Genomic DNA, 6,170 nt, shown 5'->3' with positions numbered 1-6,170 from the left:
GCAATGGAACTGTTCTCCGAGGTTCATTTATACATGTGGAATTTTAAAACACTGGACAGGAAAGCCACATTGTAAACAAACTGAACATTAGTGAATTCCAATGCAAGCGTATCCGCTCTTTCAGGCTGATGATTTTGCAATGGCCCGAGTTCAAAGTAAAACATTCGTTAACAGATCTGACGTGCTGTAGGAAAAAAAATGAATGTTTTCCTAGGGAGAGTGTGGTTATTTTACTTTCCAGGGGGAAAAGTATAGGAGAAACCCCTTCACCTCTCCTAAGAAACCTCTCCAACTCTCATGCTCATCTTTTCCTCATCCCAGGGGAGAAGGAATGACTTTTTCTCTTGAGAAAGTTGGGTCCCAAACTGAGCATGTCCTCATTCTGACCTGCCTTCAGGGAAGGGCGGCTGCCTGTCTTCCCTGCTGTCTTAATCTCGAGGGCAGCAGATTCTGCCTCTATACTGAGATTTCTTCTACACAAAGCAACGAAGATGAGTTCAAACTCTTTTGCACAATTTCCACTGGCCTGCTGTATTAGTTAGTTTTCACTCTGCTGATATAACATACCGGAGACTGGGTAATTTATAAAGAAAAAGAGGTTTAATGGACTCACAGTTCCACATGGCTGGGGAGGCTTCACAATCATGGTGGAAGGCAAAAGGCACATCTTACATGGCAGCAGGCAAGAGACAATGAGAGTCAAGTGGAAGAGGAAACCCCTTATAAAACCAGCAGATCTTGTGAGACTTATTCACTATCATGAGAACAGTATGGAGGAAACCACCCCCATGATTCAATTATCTCCCACTGGGTCCCTCCCACAACACATGGGTATTACGGGAACTACAATTCAAGATGAGATTTGGGTGGGGACACAGGCAAACCATATCACCTGGGTTGGGATGCAAGCTGAAAGGTCACACCCCTTGATCTATCTCCTATTTTTTACCTTCTATTTCATCCAGATAAACTCTTCCAGAAGTTCATAGTAGGCAAAATAATCCTACAGTTTTGTCCTAGAAAGACGCTCAACTATAAAAGCAGAGAGGACAGAAAATGTTTGGCTGTAATGTCACACACATAGGTCAGCAGGGAAGTCTGAGATCAAAGGTTTGGCAGGTTGTGCAGGGTCTAGATTTTATAGGAAAAAAAGTATGTGTATATATATATATATATATATACACACACACATTTTATGTATATATACATACACATACATAAATACGTATGTGTATATATACACATACATAAATACGTATGTGTATATATACACATATTTTTTATATATATATGGAAAAAAGTTTGGCAGAGTTGGTTCCTGTATTAGTCTGTTCTCACACTGTTATGAAGAAATACCCAAGACTGGGTAATTTATAGAGGAAAGAGGTTTAATTGACTCACAGTCAATTCTACATGGCTGGGAAGGCCTCGGGAAACTTACAATCATGGCAGAAGGTGAAAGAGAAGCAGGCACCTTCTTCACAGGGCGGCAGGATGGAGTTAGTGCAAACAGGGGAAATGCCAGACTCTCACAATACCATCAGATCTCGTGAGAACTCACTCACTATCACAAGAACAGCATATGGGGGAAACCACCTCCACGATACAATTGCCTCCACCTGGTCCTGCCCTTGACATGTGGGGATTATGGGGATTACAATTCGAGGTGAGATTTGGGTGGGGACACAGAGCCAAACCATGTCAGTTCCTCTGAGTCTCCGAAGGAGAGACTGTCTCATGCTTCTTCCCTCTCTTTTGGTAGTTTGCTGAGATCTTGAGCACTCTTTGGTTTTAGAAACATCAGTTCTATCTCAGCCTTCATCTCCCCATGGCATATTCCCTGGGTGTGTGTCTGTGTCCTAATTACCCCCTCCTCCTTTTTTTTTCCTTAAATATAGAAATGGGGTCCCACCATGTTGATCAGGCTGGTCTCAAACTCCTGGCCTCAAGCGATCCACTCACCTGGGCCTCCCAAAGTGCTGGGACTACAGGCATGGGCCGCTGCACCCAGCCCAAATTCCATCTTTTTATTAGGACGCTAGTCGTTGGATTTAGGACCCACCCAAATGACTTCATTTTAACTTGATGACATCTACAGAGACCTCACTTCCAAAGAAGGTCACTTTCACAGGTATTGGGGATTAGTACTTTATTATGTGAATGTGGGGGACAGGAGGTCACTATTCAAACCATAACCATGTGTTGTCCTTGAAGAAGAACATTGGTAATTATGCCAAGTGATAGAATTGCATATATCACAATATTTCGTTTCTGGTAGAAAACTTATTTATATCTGAATTATCTACAGTGAACACGTGTAGTCTGGTATTTCCATCTGTGGCTGGAGAAGGAATTCCAAGCCAGATTTGAGGTTTCACAGGGTGGCTTTCAGCAGCCAGGGGTGTGGAGTAGCTCTTAGCTCAGGCCACGTTACTCTCAGTATGGACATGAGACTCTATGCATTCAATCCTCTCTGTACAAAGAGCATCCCTAAGAGAAGGATCAGAGCTTGAAGAGTGAAGATTTATTAGATTATCTGCTGAAAAACAATGATTAGGAATTTGAACTATTTTTTTTTCTTTGAGACAGAGTCTCATTCTGGCTCCCAGGCTGGAGTGCAGTGGCACGATCTCCGCTCACTGCAACCTTTGCCTCTGGGGTTCAAGTGATTCTTCTGCCTCAGCCTCCTGAGTAGCTGGGATTACAGGCGTGAGCCACCACACCTGACTAATTTTTGTTTGTTTGTTTGTTTGTTTGTTTCTGAGATGGAGTCTTGCTCTGTCACCCAGGCTGGAGCGCAGTGGCACGTGGTGTGATCTCGGCTCACTGCAACCTCCGCCTCCCAGGTTCACGCCATTTTCCTGCCTCAGCCTCCCTAGTAGCTGGGACTACAGGTGCCTGCCACCACACTCAGCTAATTTTTTTGTATTTTTAGTAGAGACAGGGTTTCACTATGTTGGCCAGGCTGGTCTCGAAGTCCTGACCTCAGATGATCTGCTTGCCTCGGCCTCCCAAAGTGCTGAGACTACAGGCGTGAGCCACCGCGTCTGGCCCTGGGAACTTAAACTTTGTCTACATGTATGTGTGTTATTTACCAACATTAAAGTGAAGTTTTTTTCCAAATGAAATAATAGTTGAAAAAGACCTCCACTAAGCCGAATTTCTTTTTTTTTTTTCTTTTTGTTTTTAGAGACAGGATCTCACTCTGTCCCCCAAGCAGGAGTGCAGTGGTGCCATCACAGCTCGATGCAGCCTCAATCTCCCAGGCTTGGGAGCCATCCTCCTGCCTCAGCCTCCTGAGTAGCTGAGACTACAGTGAGTGTCACCATGCCTAGTTAATTGCTTAATATTTAATTTTTCATAGAGATGACGTCTCAGTATGTTGCCCAAGCTAGTCACAAATTTCTGGCCTCAAGCAATCCCCCGACCCTGGCCTCCCAGAATACTAGGACCACAGGCATGAGTCACTGCACCCAGCCTGACTTTCTTATAAACACTATTTTGATATCTTCCATTACTTTTTCTTTTTTAGGCACTCTCCATTCTTTTATACATCTCTGTAGTGAAATAAATGTCGGCATAGACATCTTAACATCTGCTCTGCTAAGAATCCTCCTCAAAACTAACGTAAGTAAAAATAGATAATTGTATTTATGGGTATTTGCTTAAATGTCAACTTTGTTCCAGGGTGTATGTCCAGATGTAGAGTCAGGTTAGGAATATGGAATGATGCTTTGCTTTGTCTCGTAAGTCAAATCTCCAGGATTCTTCTGAACTCCAGAGATTATGTTGGCCAGCTGGGCATGGTGGCTCATGCCTGTCATCCCAGCACGTTGGGAGGCCGAGGCAGGCGGATCACTTGAGGCCAGGAGTTCGAGACCAGCTTGGCCAACATGGGAAAACCCCATCTCTACTAAAAATACAAAAATTAGTCGGATGTGGCGGCACGTGCCTGTGGTCCTAGCTACTCAGGGGGCTGAGGCAGGACAATTGCTTGAACCCAGGAGTTTGAGGCTGCAATGAACTATGATCACAGCACTGCACTCTATCCTGGGCCACAGAGCAAGCCCCTGTCTCAAAAAACAAAACAAACAAACACCAAAGACTACGTTGCAAGTACTGACAGGTGCAAGAGATTCACGCCCATCTCTCATGCCCATCCTCCAAGAGCCTTCCTTGGTGTGCCAAACTTCTCCTACCATCCCACCTGGGCCCCTTTACTGTTTCCTGAGACCCCCATTCATGCCATGTAGTTGTGCACTGCTTCCTGCAGAGCTGAGAAAAATAGCTCTTCTCCAGGCTTAGTCCTGGACTGTGTCTGTTCTTTGACGTTATCTTTAAAACTTGAAGTTCACGTGATTCTTTTTTGATTTAAAGAAAACATATATCCTGGCCGGGTGCAGTGGCTCAGGCATGTAATCTCAGCACTTTGGGAAGCTGAGGCAGGTGGATCACTTGAGGTCAGGACTTTGAGACCAGCCTGGCCAACATGGTGAAATCCCATATCTACTAAAAATACAACATTAGCTGGGCATGGTGGTGCACACCTGTAATCCCAGGTACTTGGGAGGCTGAGGCAGGAGGATTGCCTGAACCTGGTAGGTGGAGGTTTCAGTGAGCCAAGATCACACCACTGCACCCCAGGCTGGGCAATAGACTGAGACTCCATCTGAAAAAAAAAAAAAAGACATTATATTCAGAGAGAGAGAAAAAAAACTCAATGTCTTCCTCCAAATTCAATCCTGTCCAGCAGTTTAAAGCAGAACTGTCCACTTCAATTCAGCTCATGCAACTGGACTACATACAGTAGGGGGCTGTGGAACTGTTAGAGGGGTAGGAGCATTTGCATGGTGAGACGCCAGGAGCAGTTCAGATGTGTTCCTGTTTTGTTTTGTTTTTTTTACCACCTACACCTCATGGCTAGCCTAGACAATGCATTTCCAGTATTAGAGGCAGGAATGCCTAGACATTGATAGAGGAACCGCCAGAACCACTAATGAGAATGTGTTACACTGATTTGGGAGATGCCCAGAAAAGCAACAGTGGAACATGTATGATTTGACCTCAGTAAGGAAAAGAAACATTTCTCTCTCTCTTTTTTTTTTTTTTTTTTTTTTTTAGACAAGGTGTCTCTCTGTCACCCAGGCTAGAGTGCAGTGGTACAATCACAGCTCACTGCAGCTTCGATCTCCTGGGCTCAAGGATCCTCCTGCCTCAGCCTCACAAATACTCACTACCGTGGCTAATTATTTTATTTTTTGCAGAGATGGGGTCTTGCTATGTTGCCCAGACTGGTTTTGAACTCCTGGGCTCGAGTAATCCTCCTGTCTTTTCTTCCCAAGTAGCTAGGACCACAGGCATGTGCACCACCATGCTCAGTTAACTATTTTCTTTTTTTTTTTTTTTTTTTTTTTTGCAGAGATGGTGTCTCCCTGTGTTGCCCAGGCTGGTGGTCTTGAATTCCCGGACTCAAGCCATTCTCCCTCCTTAGCCTCCCGAAGTGTTAGAATTACAGACGTGAGCTACTGTGTGCGACCAGAAGGAAACATTTCTAAAATAGGAAAGACTTGCTCACATAGCACAGGCACTGTGGGACATCTGACGTGGGCAGAGTGAGGCCAGAGGGTTGTGTTTTTAAGGAAGCCTGATTACTGAAAGAAACAACTACCAGAGGCTCCCAAACAGCTTCTACTACTCTCTACTCAGCATTTTTGCCAAGACCCCACTCTGTCAAGAAAGCTTGAGCCTGTTAATCAGCAAGTCATTATTGAACTAGAGGCTAAAGTGGAACATTGCAAAGACCTGTTCTAATAAAACCAGGAATAAGATCATCAGCACTCTTTGTCCTGTTCATAGACTGTTTCTCCTGGGCTGAGATGCCCATGTCTTAACATCTCAAGCATAGATTGCTTTTCCTGGATGGAGACGCTCATGGCCCACCATTTGGTCATAGATTACTTTTCCCTGAAATCATAACATCACCACCCACCATCAGAGTCAGAGATTGTACTCTTATTATTATTTATCATAAGAACATCCCTGCCCTCTCCCCTTGATTTTAGATATATGGTTATGAATAAATAACCCAGTGGCCCCACAACATTGACATATTTCCATGTAGGAAAATCTTCCAAAAATCTTCAAATATGCGGTTGTCATTACTTAGAATA

This window comes from Nomascus leucogenys, chromosome X (genome assembly GCF_006542625.1).
Source record: "Nomascus leucogenys isolate Asia chromosome X, Asia_NLE_v1, whole genome shotgun sequence".
Taxonomy (NCBI): domain Eukaryota; kingdom Metazoa; phylum Chordata; class Mammalia; order Primates; family Hylobatidae; genus Nomascus; species Nomascus leucogenys.
Note: the sequence above shows the minus strand (reverse complement) of the source record.